General features: G+C 59.7%; 1 pseudogene; it reads right to left on the reverse strand.

The window, feature by feature from the left end:
- Window positions 1–4,329: 4,329 nt before the first annotated feature.
- The window catches only part of LOC135974453 (fibrinogen-like protein 1-like protein), a 77,696-nt pseudogene continuing 61,037 nt past the window's right edge, over window positions 4,330–20,988 (reverse strand).

Here is a 20,988-nt window from a genome sequence, read left to right on the forward strand (position 1 = left end):
CCTCAGTCGCTCGCTCTCACACCCTCACTCACTTTCACTGGGCTGGAGCTGGGGGTTGGAGTGCAGGGAGGGGTGAGGGCTCCGGTGGGGATGCGGGCTCTGGGATTGGGCTGGAGATTAGCGGTTTCGGGTGGCAGAGGGGGATCCGGGCTGGGGCAGAGGGTTGGGGTGCGGACTCTGGGAGGGAGTTTGGGTGCGGGAGGGGGCTCAGGGCTAGTGTTGGGGATTGGGGTGCGGGTGGGGTTGTGTGGTCTGGGAGGGATTAGGGTACAGGTGGGGGTTCCGACCTGGGGCAGGGGGTTGGGGTGCCGGGTGTGAGGTCTGGGAGGGAATTTGGGTGTGGGAGGGGGTTCCGACCTGGGGCAGGGTTTCTGGGTGCGAGCTCCGGTCAGGCAGCGCTTACCTCAGCCGGCTCCTGGTCAACGGCACACCGGTGCTAATGCAGGCTCTCTGCCTGCCCTGGCTCCGCAGGGCTCCCAGAAGCGGCCAGCACGTCCCTGCAGCCCCTAGGAGGAGGCATGGCCAGGCAGCATTGTGTGCTGCCTGCGCCCACAGGCCCCGCAGCTCCCATTGGCTATGGTTCCCGGCCAATGGGAGCTGCAGAGCCGGCACTCGGGATGAGGCCATCTCCTGGAGCTTCCTGATCGCCCCTGCGCCTAGGGGCTGCAGGGACGTGCCGGCCACTTCCGGGAGCCCCGCAGAGCCTGCCTTAGCCCCGCTGCGCCACCGACCGGCCAGACTTTTAATGGCCCGGTGGGCACTGCTGACTGGAGCTGCCAGGGTCCCTTTTCGAGCAGGCGTTCTGGTCGAAAACCCGACACCTGCCAACCCTGTGTCGAAGGCCCTGATTTGTGAGTGAGCTCAGCCTCCAGCCTTCTGTGCTAAATGAGATCCCTTAACCTTTTCCTACACCCCATCCCCACCCCACCCCCTTTACCTGCTTCATCTGCCCGGTGTGGGGTGTTGTGACCCTAGAGCATGAGTTCCCTGCCACAGGGCCTGTCCTCTTGTCCCTGGGGGTGCAGTGTCCAGTCCCAGGCACCCTGCCTACAGACTGGGTGTGACAAAGTGAGAATGGTCTTAATGTTTTCTCTGAATACTGTGGGTGCCTCAGTTTCCCCTATGCATTTCTTAAGTATCTAGGTGATGGGATAAGGGTGTGATTGTTGCAGAGCCCAAGAGGGCACGGGTGTGCAGGGGTCTCCACAGAGAATGGCCGACACCCTGTCTCCTGGCAACTGATGGCCTGGGCCCCTCCCCTGCAAGGTGCCAACTGAAGGTGTTGGAGAACAAAGAGATCAGGTGACCTCCTGGCCCAGGAAAGAGACAAAGGCTGGAGGGTTTCAGTTTGGAGCTGGCTGGGGAAACGGAGGGAGGCCCAGCACCGGGGTCTGGGCTCCTTACCCCCAAGATGGACCTGACTGAGGGGTCCTGTTCTCTGTACCTACAAGCTCTGTTTTGGACTGTGATCCTGTCGTCTAATAAACCGTCTGTTTTACTGGCTGGCTGAGAGTCCCAGTGAATTGCAGGAAGTGGGGGGTGCAGGGCCCTGGCTCCCCCATCCTCCGTGACAACTGGGGCCTCCGAGTAACGCTGCAGTAGGAAGATGTCACGGGTTGCTGTTATTACTGTCTGAGTTGTGTTATCATTATCTGTCCTCCAGCTTTGGGTGTGTCCATGCTGCGGATTTGCTTGTGTCCCACAGTGTCTAATGGGGTTGGAATCCCGCAGGTTTGTTATCCTGGGGGAGCTCAGCATCCGTGTGACAGGGCCAGGGACACATGCGTGTGTGATCTCCTGGCCACATGGAGCCCACCCGGGCCGCCCTGTTCTGGGCACACCCTGGATCTGACTGTCAGCCGAGGGCCGAGCACTGGGCATATAACCAATGTTCTGACTTGACTCCAGCCTCATGGCCCGGCGATCCTGGCCTGTCATCCCCCCCCACAAGGGACAGACCCCCACAAAGATGGTTGGCCTGGAGGGGGTTTGGCTCCTGTCAGTTTTCAGGAGATGCTGGCAGGGCCGGACCCCAAACCACATGCCAAGGGGCCACTGAGCACAATCACACGGTGACCACAGCCACAAGCTCCTCCCCATCCCTGCTGGATGAATGTCGGGTGAGACACAGAGACAGCGCTTGGGAGCCACAAACGCTCTGCCAGCTGGGCAAAGCTGGGAATGTGACAACAAGATAACACACCTGCCTTCAGGTGCTTTGGGTGGAAGTTCCTGATTGCATGGGTGGGTCCCGTTAAGATATTCAGCTTGTGTATTTCCAGGGTGAGAACTGGGGCTGACAGTGCCAGCAGGCCGGTGAGGAGCAGGAGACGAGGGCACCGGGCAGCTGCTAAAGGGAAGAGCCGGTGAGAAGCTGGGAACACAAACCCGTCCTTCAGGAGCCGCGACTCCCAGTTCCCTCTGCCAGGACAGTGTCCCTGGAGCAGCCAGCTAAGAGCACGCTCCGCGGCTCCGCGCTCACAGCAGCCCAGAGCGGAGGGGAGCTGGGGAGCCAGGCGGGGCGATTGGGAACGTGGGGGCAAGGTGGTGACCGGGATAAGGGGAATTATGGGAGAGAAGAGCATTGGGGGAGGAGTGTCTGGAGGACTGGACCAGGGTTGTGGGGGAACCTGTGGTTCTGGGGAGCCCCCTGCATGGTTGCTTGAAGCTGCAGCCTCTGTTCCCTGGCACAGCCCTATGGGAAGCCCTAGTTGCCTTGCTGTGGAGACAGTCACTGTTGCCCAGCCCAGATTCACAGCTCAGGCCAATCCCACAGTCAGGCTCCCCCATCCATCCCCCTACGCACAGACATCCTCCCCACAGATTTCCAGAGCTCTGCTTAGCCCTGCCTGCCCCCACCCCTGCTCTGCCCATGGCCTGTCTCCCAGGGCCCAGCCCACGCCCAGTGCTGCCCAGCCAGCATCCCTGGCTCACTGTGGCTCTGCAGGGCGCAGTGGGATCAGCCAATGCTGCTGAAGAGGGAAGATGAACATGCCCCTTTTCTGTTGGCAGCTTGCGTGTAACCTCACGGCCTGGGAATGGGACTGGCATCAGTGCCAGGTGCGGCTCAGGAACAAAGAACAGGGATTTCGCTGGCCAGACCACTGCCTAATGTCCCAGGTCCCCATCCCCCCGTGTGCTCTGAGGGGAGTGTGAGAACCTGCCCGTGGCGACAGGCAGGGGCCGGCCAGGAGCCCCGGACTGGGAGGGAGCCGGGAGATTTCAAAGCATTTTCAAATGTTTCCTATGAAAGGATTGATCGGCACAAGCTGAATGATGGTGTTACACGGAGCAGCTCCACGGTGATGCCGAGGGAGGGGGCACTGATCCCCTCAGAGAACTGGGCCCTGCTGACTGCAGGGGCAGAACGGATGTAGAGATGAAGAGCCAGGCCCTGTGCCAGGTGGCATCGGAGCACCAGGGGCCTCTTTCCTCCCCTCCCCCTCTCTGTGCAGGAGTGGGGCAGGGTTCCTACCTTGGGCCCAGACAGCACTAGGGAAAGGGACCAGTCCTTGCACCAGGCCTGCGGGCCGCCATAGGGGCACTGTCCTCCGCCAAGGGGTGCGGCCAGACTCCTAGCTAACTAGTGTGCAAGCTGCCATGGGACCATGTGCTAGCTGGGGAAACAGGCTGCATTTTACCACACAAGCAGTGGGATGCATTCGGCCCAGTGGTCTGGGGCCTCCCCACCCGGTCCCTGCTGGCACATGGCTCCAGCCAGCAGGGTCCAACCCCACGAAGATGCCCTCAGCCCCAGCCCCTGGGCACCATTCTTTAATTTAAATGAAGTGCTGCAGAATCCAGGGACCTGGCCGCAGCATTTAGGCCCAGTGTGATACCCCATAGATGGGGGCTGCCACAGGATGCCCTGGTATGAGGCACCGCACTCCTTCTCCAGGAGTCTGTACGTGGCCAGGCAGAGCTGCGGGCAGAGCCTTCAGTCTCAGGCGAGGAGCGGCTCCGCCTGCAGTGGGAGTGGGATGGACGCTGCCTCCGCCCTACAGGCTCTCTGGATGTGGTCCGGAGGGCAGGGGGCCCAAGGACTCCTCTATCCCAGCACTAAGGGCCCAAGTCTCTCCTCCTGCTCACATCTCCTCTTTCTCCTCCCCCAGAAAATCCCTCTGGCCCCAGTCTCTCCTCCTCCCCGCCCCAAATGGAAGGGCTGGTGGCCTGGAGATTTACTCTTGCAGACCCATCCCAGCAGCCCCGTATGCCCTGCCTGTGAACCTGGTAACGCCAGGCATGTTCTCCAGCAGCGTGGTGCCCATGGGAGCACCCGGAGAGACGGTGACAGCAGGGCACAGAATTACCATCTGCAGACCTCACTGCTTAGAAGTGTGTGTTTATTTCAAAGCCTGGATCCCGAGGCAGGGCCATGCAGAGGGTGTTTGAGAAGCTCCCGCCATGCTTGGGATTTCACCTTTCCAGTAACCTCTAGGCCTGCTCATCGCATCGCCGAGCTAAAATGACGCGGAAGAGTCACTCCAGCCGAACGCTGGTGCATGGGAGTCAGCCCAGCGGAGAATGGCCCAGTGGAAAAAAGCTCAGAAAGTCTGCAGGGAGGGAGAGGAGAAGGAAAGTGTCCCCGTTTCCTGGGTAACCCTGATACTTCCCCCAGCAAGGCCCGTGAAAGCGGGCGGGAGGTTTGGCCATGATACACTCTGACCCTTTTCCCTCCCTTCGTGGAGCAGGGGTTGGCCTCACTGCAGACAGGAGGGTGGGGAAGGGGGGACTAACAGTAGGACGCTGGTTTGATGAGGATGGCGGAGGCTTGGCAGTTCCCGCTACAGAAACTACCCCAAGTGATGCTCCCTTTGATGTTCAGTCGAACAGAATGACAAGCCGAGTACCACCAGCCCCCACCAGAGCTAGACGCACAGTTCCCACTGGAAGTGTCCTGATCCAGGTCTTTAGCAGAGAACTTCATGTTGTCATGCACGGTGGTAGGATTGTATGAAGCCATGGTGTCCCCTGCAGTCCCAGTGTAAGAGCCCAGCCTCAGCCTGTAGCCTTTGGACTCGTCTTCCAGACCGAAGAGGTTGTACTCTGCATATTTCATGGTGCCAGATGAATCGTGGATGACAAATCTGACCTGGTAGACCTTCTGCTTGGTGATCCGATAGATGTACTCCGTCCCCAACCAGTAGTCATCCTGCACGTTGCCAAAGCCATACTTGTAGGTGCTTCAGGACTCAGCCCAGGTGATCTGTGTGTTGTGACGGTTCTGCTGGAGAACCGTCCAGCCCTCACTGGTGCTGTTCAGCTCTCAGTAGACCTCGAATTGATGGAGTCCTGTGGGCTGGATGACAAAGACGCCACTGACCCTGTTCCAGGTTATCTCGCTGCAGTCCTTGGGCCAGGCTGTGGGCAAAACGAAACAAGTTGTCAAGAACAAAACCTCATGGAACAAAACCCCGCTAAGAGTTATGATCACAGTGGAGTTTCCATAAAATCTTTCCTTGGCCTCCTTCCCAACTCCTCCACCGAGGAATAGCAGCTGCATCTTGGCCAGATCAGGCTGCGCTGAGGAGTCCTGGAGGTGAGCTCTGGTCTCTAGCCTCGCGCCAGACTGATGTCCCCATAGCTGTGTCTGAGGGAATTCTCACCGCTGGCACTCTGCTCCCAGATCTCTGCAGTGTGTGTGTGTGTGTGTGTGTCACCCCTGTGAGGGGGGACAATGCAAGCGGGACACACTTACCACTTACCCTGGGCTACCCGCATGTCACTGGCTCTGCTGCGCCGGAAGCTCCCTTTCCCCTGATCTGTGTGGGGAGGAGAGAGCCGAGTGATGTGAGGGCTTTACAGAGGATATTCCCAGCTCCACAGCTGGGCGTATTCTCAGCACATTCGCCTCCCTGTCCCTCCGCTGGCCCAGCTGTAGGCCTCAGTTATCCGCTGGGCACTGGGGCGCCTCTCCCTGCTGGATTGCTCCAAACTCTGCAGAGACCCACCCTGGTACCCTCCTCAGCCTGGCCACAGCCCCGCGTCGCTGCCAAGAACCATCAGCAGGAGGGGGCCGGGCACCAATCCCAGAGGCCTGAGAGGCTCTGCCTGCATCGGGCACCAACAGGCTCCTTCCCTCTGGGCCAGGGCCCGTTCGCACATGCGCAGGGCGGCTCCCTGGGCCCAGCTCCCAGCCCTGAGCTCAGGCTCCCCTGGGCCCTGCTGTGTCCCTGCAGGGACAGCACATGTCTCTCCGACAGCCCCTTCTCGAAGGGTGGGAAAAGGGCTGGCAGCAGGCAGGAGAGGCAGGATTTCCTGCCAGCTCTCCAGCCAGCCAGGGCTCTGAGGGACGGGGCGGGAGGCCAGCTTCTCCTGTGTGCCCATCCCCAGCCAATCAGGGCTATGGAGGCAGGGCCAGTCCTCAAAGCACTGCTCCTGATCCATCCAGTGCGGGTGTCATGACTTCGACTAACCCAGACTCCCCTTAGCTGCTCTACCTGACTCCTGGCCGCTGCCCTCCAGTCTGGCCCAAATGCAGCCACCAACCTCACCGCCCGCTCCCGTGGCTCTGCCCACACCACCCAGAGGCCGATTAAGGTTTATTGGGAGCTGGGTACAAAGAACATTTGGTCTCCCCAGCTCCCCTCACCATGGGGTCTTGCCCCTTGGTCCTCCTCTTCCCCCACAAGGCTCCACTCCCAGGCCTGGCCGGAAGCTGGCCTGTGGTAAGAGCTGCCCAGGTAGCCCAAGTCACAGTGGGGAGGCCCGGACTCTCCACCTACCCTGGGGATACAGACTGTGGGCTGCTCTCAGGCTCCCTGGCCCCCCACCCTGGGCAGGTGGAGGGGCCAGGGCTCCCCACAACTGGCCCCGGCTCCCTGGGCGCCTCTTACCACAGCCAGGCTCCAGCTTCCAGCCTGGCAGGGGACAGAGCCACAGGGGAAGAGGACAAGCGGGGCCACAGTTCTGGAGCCAGTGGCACCCTCACTTCTGCACAGGTTCCGGCGCTCCTGCAGGGGCCCCCAAATTGGCTGGCACCCCTAGGCACGGGCCCTGTGGGCCTGTGCATTAATCTCCCATTGGTTCTGCCACCCTTTACTCATACGGATAACAGCACTTCAGCACCCCTGCACTCAACACTATCGTGAACTGTACCCAACAGCAGGGCCGGCTCTAGGTTTTTTGCCGCCCCAAGCAAAAAAAATTTTGGCTGCCCCCCGTCCCAGCCCTGGGCTCCTCGCTGCACCCCCCTGCTGTCCCAGCTTTGGGTTCTCCCCACCCCCTGCCGCCCCAGCTCTGGGCTCCCTCATTGCCCCACACACACACCTCCTGCTGCCCCAGCCCTGGGCTCTCTCCCCCCCTCCCCCACCTGCACCCTCCTTCCGCTGCAGCCCTGGGTCACTGGTAACTCGCTCCCACGGCAGGTCATTCAGCATGAATTTTACATGTGCACAGAACACAGACAGGATTGGTTCCCATATGGTTACAGAACTGCAGTAAAGTGGAACGATTTTCAGCTTGTGTGATTGGAGGATATCTGGATGCATATTATAAGACTGTCCTACACAAATGAGGAAAAGTTGAGGTGCCTTTATTATTCTTTTCTTCCACTCTTTCTTTCTATGGGGAATTTGCCAATGCAATATCACTGTCTTCCTTTTAAACAAACAAACAAACAAACGAACAAAAAGGCAATGGCTGTTGAAAATAGCAATTCCAGTCCTAATAACCACTGGGAAGCATTTCTTGCTCAGTTTTATCCTACTTTTTCTACAGCAAGTTACAGTGGATCAGTAGATTTGATTTGGGAGAAATGAAGTAACAGCCGCCCAAACTGAGCTTGAGCACTCCTGAATTTTGAGGTGTTCAAATCTGGAAGGCAGGTGCGGGGGGGAGCTGTGGCTCCGCAGGGGAGCACGGCAGCATGTATGCAGCAGTGTGTCTGGCGCTGCGCGGAGCCAGACAGGCTGGTCTGAGTGGCATCATAAGGGGGCTGGGGGGTTGGATGGGGTGGAGGTTTGGGGGGGCAGTCAGGGGCAGGGAGAAGGGGGGGTTAGATGGGTCAGGGGTTGGGATGGCAGTCAGGGGACAGGCAGCGGTTGGATAGGCATGGGAGTCCCGGGAGTTTGTCAGGGGACAGGTAGGGGGTGGGGTCCTAGGGGGGAAGTTGGGGCGGTCTCAGGAGGGGGAAGTTGGGGACAAGGAGAAGGGAGGCTTAGATAGGGGGTGGGGTCCTGGGGGGCAGTTAGGGAGAGGGGTCCCGGGAGGGAGTGATCAGGGGACAGGATGCAGGGGGGGTTGGATGGGTTGGGGTTTCTGTGGGGGGCAGTCGGAGGAGGTGGATGGTGGCGGGGGGGGGCTACCTTCTCTGTGGACTGTCCTATTTTTTGAATGTTAAAATATGGTATCCCTACCCTTCAGAGTGCAGCTCTCCATTCATAGCAGGCTGCAGCATGAGGTCTTAGCTACCTCCCTCCCTCCCCCTCTTTCCTGTTGGTAGTGGCCAAAGGAATGCTGGGAAATGTAGTTCTTTCCCTGCTCCAGGGCTGGCTCTATAGGAAGGGAGCTAACCAAGGAACTACAGCTCCTAGGGCCCCCTGTTGGTTCTCAGCTCCCAGGCTGGATCCCTGCCGCCCCTGCAAATGGGCTGCCCCAAGCACGTGCTTGCTTTGCTGGTGCCTAGAGCCGCCCCTGCCCAACAGCACCCAAAACGGATCCCTTTGGCAAAACAGCTCCATCGGCTCATTACCTTAGGGTTGCCATACGTCCGGATTTTCCCGGACATGTCCAGCTTTTGGGGGCTCAAATCCCCGTCCGGGGGGAAATCCCCAAAAGCCGGACATGTCCGGGAAAATCAGGAGGGACGGAGGGCTCGGCGGTGCTCGGCCGGGGCCTCTGGGGCTGGGGTCGGTGGTGCGGGGCCGGGCCGGAGCCGGCGGTGCTCGGCAGGAGCCGGGGGTGCGGGGCCGGGGCCGGTGCGGTGCTGGGCCAGGGTCGCGGTGCCGTGCCGGGAGCCAGGCGCGCGGTGCCGGGCGGGGGTCGCGGTGCCGTGCCGGGAGCCGGGGTCGCGGTGCCATGCCGGGAGCCGGGAGCGTGGCCAGGCCAGGAGCCGGGGTTGCAGTACCGGGCCGGGGGCCGGGGTCGCGGGGCCGGGCCGGGAGCCGGGGCCGGGGTCGCGGTGTCGGGCTGGGAGCCGGGCCGGGGGCGCGGTGCCGGGCCGGGAGCCGGGCCCGCGGTGCCGGGCGGGGGTCGCGGTGCCATGCCGGGAGCCGGGGTTGCGGGGCCGTGCCGGGAGCTGGGCCCGCGGTGCCGGGCGGGGGTCGCGGGGCCGTGCCGGGAGCCGGGGTCGCGGTGCCATGCCGGGAGCCGGGTGCGCGGCTGGGCCAGGAGCCGGGGTCACAGTACCGGGCCGGGGGCCAGACCCGCGGTGCCGTGCCGGGAGCCGGGCCCGCGGTGCCGGGCGGGGGTCGCGGTGCCGTGCCGGGAGCCGGGGTCGCGGTGCCATGCCGGGAGCCGGGTGCGCGGCCGGGCCAGGAGCCGGGGTCGCAGTACTGGGCCGGGGGCCGGGCCCGTGGGGCCGGGAGCCGGGGTCGCGGGGCCGGGCCGGGAGCCGGGCCCGCAGGGCCAGGGGCGCGGCGTCGGGCCGGGAGCCGGGCCGGGGGCGCGGTGCCGGGCCGGGAGCCGGGCCCGCGGGGCTGGGGGCGCGGTGCCGAGCTGGGCTGGGCCGGGAGCCGGGGTCGCAGTACCGGGCCGGGAGCCGGGGGCGGTGTTGGGGCGGGGCTGAGGGTGGGGAAGGGGCGGGGTTGGGGCGGGGCCGGGTCCCCATAGAGTGTCCTCCTTTTTAAAAACTAAAAGATGGTAACCCTACATTACCTAGGCACAGTAGCGTGTCTGTGCAAATACGGCCTATTCCTGAACTCTTCCCCCCAGCTCACGGCTAGATGTTAGGGGAGAGCTCCTTCACCCCCTGCTTACGTTGCCGACAAGGGGCTTTAATAACATCTAAAGACGGTTAAGCCAGGGATTTCCCCTTCCAAAAAGACCCTTTAAGCCAAAAGAAGGAAAAGTGACCTGGAGCGGGGCAGTAACCCTGCTCCGAGGAGAAGAGGTTAAAGGCAGTTGAGGTCGGCTGTTTGAAGAGGCAGCCACAGCTTTGGCCCTTCTAGAAGGGCTAAGGGAGGAGCTGGCTCAGTCTCACTCCAGCTGGGAGTGGGAAGGGCCTGGCTGCCGGGGAGCACAGGGGACCTGAAGCAGAGCAAGGCTGGGGATGGGCAAGAGGAGCTGGGGAGCTCCAGCTTGGCAATTCCCCAGGCAGAGGCTTGGTAAGGCCCAGGGTGGTACTGGGGCTGCAGAGGTGCCACCTGGGCATAGGCAGAAGCAGCTGATCCAACCCCCTTGGCAGCGATGAGTGGCCATGACAGATGCAGTCTTAGGGTTACCATATTTAAAAAATAAAAAAAGAGGACACTCCACGGGCCCTAGCCCCGCCCCTTTCCCACCCCCGGCCCCGCCGCAACTCCGCCCCTTCCCCAAAGTCCTCGCCCTAACTCCCCCTCCTCCCTCCCAGCCACGCGAAAAGGGCTGCCCGAGCGCTACCGGCTTTACGATTTGCCGGGCAGCCTCCAGACCCTGCGCCCCCGGCCGGCGATTCCCCAGCGCAGCTGGAGCCCGGGAGGGGAAGCGCCCAGCCGGGGGCGCAGGGTCTGGAGGCTGCCCGGCCAACCATGAAGCCGGTAGCGCTCGGGCTTTGGGCATCCCCTATGCCTCCGGACCCTGCGCCCCTGGCCGGGCAGTTCCTCCCCTGGGCTCCAGCTGCTCTGCTCCTCCCTGGACTCAGACTTCGGCTCTGTTTAACAGCCAAGCTGCCCGAGCCAGCGCTACTGGCTTCGGGCAGCCCCATGCCTCCGGACCCCAGCCACCGGCCGGGCACTTCCCCTCCCCGGCTCCAGCTGCTCTGCTCCGACAGCTGGGGTCCGGAGGCACGGGGGCTGCCCGAAGCCGGTAGCGCTGGCTCGGGCAGCTTGGCTCTTAAACAGAGCCGAAGTCTGAGTCCGGGGAGGAGCAAAGCAGCCGCAGGAGGGGAAGTGCCCAGCCGGTATTTTTCCTGGACATGTTCAGCTTTTTGGCAATTCCCCCCGGACGGGGGTTTGATTGCCGAAAAGCCGGACATGTCCGGGAAAAACCGGACGTGTGGTAACCCTATGCAGTATGCCCCAGAGAAAGGGGGCTAGATGACGACTGGCAGTAGCCACTGAGGCAAGGTGGGCATGGGGGAGAGGGTTCCCCTGGGAAGGGAGAGCCAGAGTGTGGGGGCACTGCTTTGGGACAGCACCCCAAGGTAAGGGGCACTGGGGTCTGTGAGGGACATGGGGGCCTGAAGCAGGAGAGACACCGGCCAGCAGGAGGCGCTCCTAGTGCTGGAATTGAACTAATTCCTGGATGACCAGCAGGAGGCGCCGCGCCAGTGAGTCAGCGATCTGCTACATGGCCAAATAAACTAGTTCCTTTGAAGCAGTAAAACAAGAATTCTGTGATTAAACCCCTCAGCCCCTTAGAAAGGCACAACGGGGCGGGAGCCTGGAGGGACGAGGGGAGGGTAGTGCATGGAAGGAGGGGTCGTGTGGGCATCAATGCAGAACGGTCTAGTTAACGGCCCCTAAATGCACTTTCTGCACAGAACTACTGCAGCTTCCCAAGCCCCAAACTGCACAAAGTCTGGAAACGGACAATTCAGGGATTCAGCCAGTTCCCCCCGGTCACATCACCGGGGTCACTCCACAGGCTTAGCCTGGCTGCTCTGCCCTCTGGCCAGGCTGCCCTTTGGTCTGTGAACAGCCCTGGAAACGGGGTGGGATGCACGGCTGGACAAGGGACGTTTTTAGGAAGCTCTGCAGTGCAGGTTGCAGAGCAATGGGAGTTGAGGCAAGGAAACTAGTTGGACGTGTTGTCAGTTTCAGGGGACAAAGTTGAGTGGCCAGTGTCAGACTGCTGGAGTGGAAGGTCCTAGACCAGTGGGGCGGTGCTGGGTTCCTTTCATTGTCCGTCTCCAGACTTCCTGATGTTCGGTGTCCAAAGGCCTCATTGTTTTGTCCAGAAAATGTAGTATTGCTTTGGACGGTAGATGGCCCCACTGACACACGTTCAGCATTAACTCTTCTTACGGGTTGTGGGGAGGGATTGCTGAACAGTTTGCATTCCCTTCTCTAGAGAACAAACAAAGCAATTCCCAGCCCGGAGCAGAGCAGATCCATTCTCCTGTGTTTCTCTCTTGTGCTGTGTGTACATGAGCAAACGGCCTGTTCAGTTCTCATGCTGCCCCCTCTCCTGCCGTATTTGCCATTGCAACAAAGTTGACTTTTTCCCACAGAAAATTTTGCTTTCCCCGAAACCACATTTCTGATGGAAAAAGTTTTGCCCAGCTGGAGCAATTTCCTTGTGTGATGGTGCCCCCCCCCCCCAATGCTTTATGGAATGTGCTTATGAATGTATATATGACATAACTAGAATATGTTTTATGCTACATATGCCATGTAACATATCTCTGTAAAGGTTATGATCTACTGAATCTATTAATCCTCTTTGTGTGAATGTATCATTTTTGTACTTGAAGTTAGGAATATTGGCTGTATACTTGCTTGATTTTAACTAGCCTAGTAGAGCATTTGGTCAGCTTCCTGAGAAAAGTGCAAATTAGGTGCCCAATCAAAAACCACTTCAGCCAACAATGAACTTGAAGATACCAATCCACATCAGAGCCTTCCCAGGAATGTGGCTTGGCTGGTAAAAACTGACTCATGCATGGACATGTGACTTGCCCATGTGACTCCAGAACTCCATCTTGGAGCTGGACTTTGCATAGGAGAGAGGAGGGGGTCTCCACCCGCAAGAGAAAGTCTATTTAACCCCCTGGGAGACCCCTCCATTTTGTCTTCAGCTGGCTAAAGGGATAGCCTCTCCACCCCCAAGAATACCTGAAAGAGACTGGAACAAAGGACAGTAACTATAGGGAGTGTGAGTGATTGCTGGACCCAGACTAGAAGGAGACTAGTCTGTAAAAAGGAGCATTCTGGAACTGGTGAGGTTTTTATCTGTACTCAGTTGTATTACTGTATTAGACTCAGACATGCGTGTTTTATTTTATTTTACTTGGTAATTCACTCTGTTCTGTCTGTTACTACTTGGAACCACTTAAATCCTACTTTCTGTATTTAATAAAATCACTTTTTCCTTATTAATTAACCCAGAGTATGTATTGGTACCTGGGGGGGGGGCGGGAAACAGCTGTGCATATCTCTCTATCAGTGTTATAGAGGGCAAACAATTTCTGAGTTTACCCTGTATAAGCAGGGGTGTGGAGAGGGGTCGAGGCAGGCAGGGAGAGGGAGCGGGGTGGTTAGATGGGTCGGGGGTTCTGGGGGAGCTGTCAGGGGGGCAGGGGGGTGGAGAGGGGTCAAGGAGGCAGGGAGCAGAGGGGGTTGGATGGGTCAGGAGTTCTGGGGGTCCTGTCAGGGAGCAAGGAGCAGTTGGATAGGGCATGGGAGTCCCTGGGGTCTATCTGGGGGTAGGGGTGTGAATATGGGGTGGGGGTGTGGATAAGGGTCAGGGCAGTCAGGGGACAGGTACGGTCCTAGGGGGGCAGTTAGGGTGGGGGGTTCTCAGGAGGGGACAGTCGGGGGACAAGAAGCAGGGAGGCTAGATGGCGGTGGGATCCTAGGGGGCAGTTAGTGGCAGGGGTCCCAGGATGGCACAGTCAGGGGACAAGGAGTGGGGGGGTTGGGCGTTCTGAGCGGGGCAGTCAGGGGGTGGGAAGTGGGAGGGCGTGGATGGGGGCGGGGCAGGGCGGGGGCAGGGCTAGAGCGGGGCTCCCCCCCGTCCTCTTTTTTGATTGTGGAAATATGGTAACCCTAGCAGACAGGCCCCAGGGTGCGGGGGGGATGAGCTCCCTATAGAGCAGCAGCAGCCCTGAGGGAGCAGGTAGGATCTCCGTGAGGTCGACTCCCGCTGCGGCCGGGGGTCGCTGCCTTTTGGAGCGCCGGGCAAGGAGGATGGGGAGGGCCTGGCTCCCGGCTCGGCCGGAGATTGGCTGAGGTGAACAGGCTCGAGCTGCGTGCCCCAGCCACAGCCGCAGCCGCCCCAGCTCCACTCCCTGCAGAAGGGTGACAAGACACCCTACCATGCCACCCTTCCTTCTGCGCTGCTGCTGACGGCAGCACTGCCTTCAGAGCTGGGTGCCCGGCCAGCAGCCGCCGCTCTCCAACTGCCCAGGCCTCCCCACACACATGGGTCCCACGGGCATGGACAGCCCCCTGACCACGGAGCCTTCCTGGACCATTGCACCCTGGGCGGTTGCCCACTCCCAAATCCAGCCCTGCTCATTGACTTTCAATGGGCTCTGTGCTCCTAAGTAACTCGTGACCTTTGGAAAATCCCTTCCCCCATTTTTGCTTGTTGCTATGTGAGTGTCCTACTTGGCCAGCAAGCAACAGCCCTTACAGGAGACAGACCCTGGGTCTGTGACCTCTTCACCGAAGCACATGGCCAGGCAAAGCTGGGGGCAGAGCCCTGATTCTCAGGCTGAGGAGCGGTTCCGCCTGCTGTGGGAGTGGAATACACCCCGTGTCTGCCCCACAGGCTCTCTCTGGGTATTGTATCGACAGCAGGTAGCCCATAGTCTCCTCTCCCAGCATCCCAGTCTCTCCTCCCCCAAACGTGAGAAAGGACTGGTGGCCCAAGGAGTTACTCTTGGTGCAGTTGGCAGCAACGGGCCCATCCCAACAACCCTACACTAGGGCCTGATCCAACGCCCACTGAAGTCAATGGAAGATTGTCTGTTATCAACTGGCTTTGGACTAGGACCTACTTGCACACGTGGACAGTAATTCAAGGTACTGATTAAAGGGCCCCTCAGGCCAATGCTGCAGCTACCCAGATATCGTCAGATGTGCAGGCCTGGCTTTCAAATCCTGCTAGGCCATTGCCGAAAATTCCCTCACAGCAACCACAGACCCCTAAGACTGTGGGGCAAGGAACCCAGCCAGGTCTACCAGCCCAACTCCCCCAAGGCAGGACGGCTGAGAATACTGGGAATGGATCTACGCAGTACGGTGCCCACGAGAGCACAGCAGAGAGTAAGTGGCACGCAAAGAAAGTTACCAACCGGGGCCACCACATTTAAAATGCCTTTTTAATGTGAAGCTTTAATCCCTGCTAATGAGCAGTAGAGCGGGTGTTTATAAAAACCCTTCTGTGTTTCTGGATTTCCCCACCCCTGTGACCTCTGGAACTGCCCATGAGTCTGAGAGCAAAAGACACTGAAAAGTCACTACGGATCCGAGGCATTTACTCTCCCCGGAGCTTCTACATCTGCATACTGCAGGTTTTGCAAATGATTCTTCTGATTACGAAAATCACTATGTCAAGTCAACGCAAAGCACAAGTGCCCAGCAGAGATCAGCTCGGAAAGTGCACGGAAGAAAAGAAAAGAGAAAGTTGCCCCATTTTGGATAAACATGATACTTCCCCCTCCGAGTTGAGTGTGAGGTTTGGCCATGACACACGCTGACCCTTTTCCCTCCCTTCGTGGAGCAGGGGTTGGCCTCACTGCAGACAGGAGGGTGGGGAAGGGGTGACTAACAGTAGGACGCTGGTTTGATGAGGATGGCGGAGGCTTGGCAGTTCCCACTACAGAAACTACCCCAAGTGATGTTCCAGGTTATCTCGCTGCAGTCCTTGGGCCAGACTGTGCACAAGAGAGAGATCGCTTTCACTAAACCCCGTGGAACAGAACCCTGCTCAGCTCTTCCCACCCTGGGTCAGTGAGAAAGGGCCCCTCCGGTGTGCCACAGACAGCAGTGTCTGCACTGACACCCCGCATGCTTTGCCAGCCCATTGTCAAAGAGGCTTCAACAAGGGATGCAGACACTGAGCCCGAATCTGCTGGCACAGTCCTGTCACCCACTCCTGGGCAGTTTATTCTCTAACTAGCTACTTTGCACGTGCACACGTAGGTTTCCCAGAAGACAAACAGGCCCCTGTTCATACTCTGCAGGGGTTTTCGGGGAGGTGTTTAACACGGCAGACATGATGCGTGGGACACTGCGAGCTAACAGCACCGTGTGTCCTGTGGGGTGACTGTATCTTACAGCAGCGGGTTCTGCACCCCCTCAGCTCTCAGCAAACTCCTGTGCCAAGGGCTCTCCAACAGGGCGTGTGTGCTGAGGCCACCGACACCAGCTGCCAGGGAAAGGAGGAGTCTGTGGAGTCAAAGGATCTTGCCACTCATCCCAAATTTTGGCTGCAAACTCCCCACACCTGCAGTAGTGAGGGACACGGCCCAGTGGGTCACAGCCCTGGGTCCTGGATCCCACACAGTCTATCAGTGGTGCCACTTTTCCTGCAGAAAGATCATGACCCAAAGCTTCTCCTCTGCAGGACACGTTACAGCCTGTGTGTATCAAGCCCTTTCCCCCACACCCTCCCACCCTCTGTCACCAGAGTTCCTGCTCCCAGGGGCCTGTATAATCCCTGGGGATTCCCCTATGGCCCGGTCAGACAATGCATCCCAATGCCTTGTTCTGCCCTGCAGGGAGAAGCTGTGTGAATAACTCTTGTTGTTCTTCATATCAGAGGGGTAGCCGTGTTAGTCTCAATCTGTAAAAAGCAACAGAGGGTCCTGTGGCACTTTTAAGACTAACAGAAGTATTGGAGCATAAACTTTCGTGGGTGAATCTTGCGTCTGATGAAGTGGGCATTCACCCACCAAAGCTCATGCTCCAATACTTCTGTTAGTCTTAAAGGTGCCACAGGACTCTCTGTTGCTTCTTGTTGTTCTTGCATCTCATTTCTGCAAGGCGTGGATAGGTGAAGCGTGGGATACTCTTACCGTGGGCCTCTGGTAACTGCGGGTCACTGGCTCGGCTGTGCCGCAGGTTCCCTTTCCCCTGATCTGTAGGGACAGGAATTGGGAGATCCGCGTGACATGAGGGGTTTTCAGAGACTGTCTCCCAAGCACCAGAGAGTGTTAGCAGTGCATTCGCCTCCCCTTCTCCGTGTCCCTGAAACCCTCATCCAGGACAAACCATTCTTCTGCCCACACTTCTGTAAACCCCCCTCACCGCTCTACCTGGCTTCCGTCTGCTCCTCTCCAGTCTGGCCCAAATGCAGCCACCAAACTCACCGCCCGCTCCCGTGGCTCTGCCCACACCAACTTGTGCCTTCCAGTCCCTTCCCTGGCTCTACAGCTCCTCCTGCAGCAGCTTCCAGCCCCCGCGCCTCCCCTCCAGCTCTGCACAGCCCTGCCCTGCCTAGCTCGAGCTCTGTGTTAATTCTGCACCAGTCGCCCTGCTGCCCGAGCACCCCCATCTCATCCCGTCTGCCCCTGCCTGGCTCGGGCCCACGCTGCACCAGTTCACTCCTCCGCGCCCCCTCTGCTGCCCAAGGCAACCAGCACCTCCTGGCTTTGTCCCATGCTGCTCCCTGCACTGCAATGGGCCAGCCCCTGTGCCCCTCCGAACCTCCCTCCCTCCCTCCCCTCCCTCAAACCACCAAAGAGCTCAGCGTGGTTTGAATAGAGAGCTACGGTTGGATTGTAATTTCTCCCAGTGGCTTCAGGCCTCCATAATCCCCAGGCAGCCAGTGAGTGACGTCCTGGGGCCCCAGGGCTGGCAGGGATCCCTAGGGCCAGAGGGGAGGGCTATAGAAGCAGACACATGACACACCTGCCTTCAGGTGCTTTGGGTGGATGTTCCGGATTGCATGGGTGGGTCCCTTTAAGATGTTCAGGTTGTGTATTTCCAGGGTGAGAACTGGGGCTGACAGGGCCAGCAGGCCGGCGAGGAGCAGGAGACGAGGGCACCGGGCAGCTGCAAAAGGGAAGAGCCGGTGAGAAGCTGGGAACACAAACCCGCCCTTCAGGAGCCGCGACTCCCAGTTCCCTCTGCCCGGGAACAGCACAACCGAGAGCTGGGACTGCTGGACCCTCCCGCCTCGCCCAGCACAGCCTGGCACTGCCGCCCTCGCCCATCAGTCTGGCTGGGCAGCCGGCCACCGGCCAGGCATGCACGGGGCAGAGAGGAGACGCTAGGAACCGGCCCCGTTGGGACAGAGACTCCCAGGAGGGGGGCGGGTGCTGAGGAGTTTGGGACTCGCCCTGGAGAAATGTTCCCGCCCCACAGAGACACTCCTGTGCCATGGAAATAACCGGGCAGGGAAGGGCGGGAGAGTGGGTGAGAGAAAGGGAAAATGGAGATTGGGGCTGGGGGGGCACTGAGAGCCCTGGAAAGGCCTGAAGGGTGGGTAATGAGAGCCCCACGGACAGGGGGGTGGGGGGAATGGCCACAGAGCCGCAGGGAGGGGAACCCTGAGATGTGGGGGCTGGGTGGGTACTGGGAGTTCCTCCTGAAGGGACGGGGGTTGGCCAAGGTCACTCAGCCCCGGGGTGTGGGAGGGGGACAGGCTGAGGACACTCAGAGCCCCAGGAAGTGGGGGTGGGGCTAAGGGGAGGGACTGGCCAGGGGCACTCAGAGCTCGGGGGAGGGGCTGTCCGGGGGGGGGGGGGGACTCACAGCCCCAGGAGGTGGGTGGGGGAGGGGCACACAGGATTTCAGGAATTCCCTGGCAGTGAAGAGCTGCTGGCGGCAGGGAGGAGCCAGCCGTGACAATCCTCACTTGGGATCCCTGGCTGGGCTAGTGGCTATGGGGGCCCGTGGCCCAGCTGCAGCGGAAGGTGACCTGAAGGAAATGCCTCGGCCTCGGCCTCCAGTTAGGAAGGGCCTGGGCCAGACAATGACCCACTGCGCAGTGTCCCAGCTCCCTGCCCCACACCTGCGGGGCACGGCCCCTCCTCTGTAGGGAGGTTGGCATGTACCTTAGTGCTGCTTCCTCCATCCCCAAAGGCCTCTCCCAGCCAGTCTCTGGGAACCCCTGCCGTTCAGTACGCACATTACCCTGCTGTGACATACCGGGGGGGGGGGAACCCCTCGGGGATGGGGGGGCTGTCACACAGCTGGGCAATTTAACCCAGCTGGGCTGGGGTGACTGTCTCCCTGGAGCTGGGGTCTCAGCCCAGGTGTCTCTCTGCCCTTCCCCCCAGTTGCCCCCGGGCAAGGTGGGAGCGCCCCACGTTGCGTTCCAGCCCCACATTCACACCCACAAGTGCTGGTGGGTTCCAATCCCAGCTGAACACGCCCACCCGGCCCTAGTGCGGAGCAGAAGGGCCCAGCGCTGCCCCACAGACCCTCTGGCTCTCCGAGCCCGCTCTTACCCATCACCGCAGCACGTCTGGCCCAGGCTGAACGCTGCTGCTCTGTGCAAAGAGGCTAGCACTTCTCGCTCCTGCTGTACGAGGGGCAGGTGCTGATACCGACTGCTCCCCCTAACCCCCGCCCTGCTGCACTCTGGGGATGCTGCCCTGCTGTGGAGCTCTCAGGTGTCTTGAACTGGAATTTGTTTGGAGAGAAACTGCTAAGGAGCCTTATCAGCCCCGAGCAGAGAGTACCTGGGAGCCTGCCTGGGTCGGGCGGGTCTGGTACAGCCTCCCCCCAGATAAGGCTCTTCCCTGGACCTGCCACCCATTGGAATCTGGAACGATTCCTTCCGAGGTAACACCCGGGGCTCCCCGGGAGCGTTAGGGCTTTCAGGAGTCAGAGGTGTCAGCGGAGCAGGTTGTACGTTAAAGCAGCGAAGGCAGTTGGGGGGCAGAGGAATTGGGTGCTTTGCCATTGCACTTGATCAGCTCAATTTGAAAATTCTTTCAAAGGAAATCCAGATGTATACATCTGACTGGGGTACATGTACACACATACACACGCACACTCACATGTGCACACACTCATGTGCACATACACGTACACACATACGCACATGTACACATACATATATATACAGACGTACACATACACGCACATACGCTGTCCCTGGAGCGCCCCAGGATGCGACTGACGGGGTGGCTGGCTATTATGGAGGCAGAAGGGGGTTGGGAGAAAATAATCAAGAAGAACTTTTGCTGAAAATGCAAACCTAAGCTGGAAATCTGTGCAGGGCTGGGCTCAGATCTTTTGAGCTGCTCTTATTAACCGTGGTCCTGTACTTCCTGGTTTGCGTCGGACCCAGGCAGGAGACTGGGCTGCTGTCAGCTGTAGAAGCCATTGGAATGAGCCAGGTCGGAATGAGCCAGGCCCTCAGAGTCTTCTGCCACCAATCGCCCCAGCAGTCACTGATCCACACCAAACCACGTCCTTCCAGTCAGGCAGTTTCATATGCACACGTCAAACCCTTGGTTTGCCACTCAGACACCACGGTGATGGGCACAGTAAGGACCGAGAGACGCTAAACAGGCAGACAGACAAGGAACTAGTGGCCCTGCCTACAGGTATGTGTGTGGTGCAAACGGATGAACACCAGTTGCTGGCTGAAGGCACAACCTTAATTCCCGCATCTCCTGTCTGTCAGCTTTCATTCGCTAGGCAGCCTGAGCTCCGATTTCTAACGCAGCGTTTTCCTCTGGCCTATTGTGGTTCTCATGTCCGGGGGCGCCTTGGCCCCTGGTATCAGGAGCGGTGCTAAGGAGGCTGCTTTTCAAAGGTCCTTAAGTAGGGTTGTCAACTTTCTACTTACAAAAAACCAAACGCCCTTAACCCAACCCCTTTCATGCCCTTCCCCAAGGCCCCACCCCCACTCACTCCAGCCCAGCCCACCTACCTCAGTCGCTCGCTCTCACACCCTCACTCACTTTCACTGGGCTGGGGCTGGGGGTTGGAGTGCAGGGAGGGGTGAGGGCTCCGGTGGGGATGCGGGCTCTGGGATTCGGCTGGAGATTAGGGGTTTGGGGTGCCAGAGGGGGATCCGGGCTGGGGCAGAGGGTTGGGGTGCGGAATCTGGGAGGGAGTTTGGGTGCAGGAGGGGGCTCAGGGCTGGGGTAGGGGATTGGGGTGCAGGTGGGGGTGTGGGCTCTGGGAGGGATTAGGGTACAGGAGGGGGTTCCGACCTGGGGCAGAGGGTTGGGGTGCCGGGTGTGAGGTCTGGGAGGGAATTTGGGTGTGGGAGGGG

This window comes from Chrysemys picta, chromosome 12 (genome assembly GCF_011386835.1).
Source record: "Chrysemys picta bellii isolate R12L10 chromosome 12, ASM1138683v2, whole genome shotgun sequence".
NCBI classification, from domain to species: domain Eukaryota; kingdom Metazoa; phylum Chordata; order Testudines; family Emydidae; genus Chrysemys; species Chrysemys picta.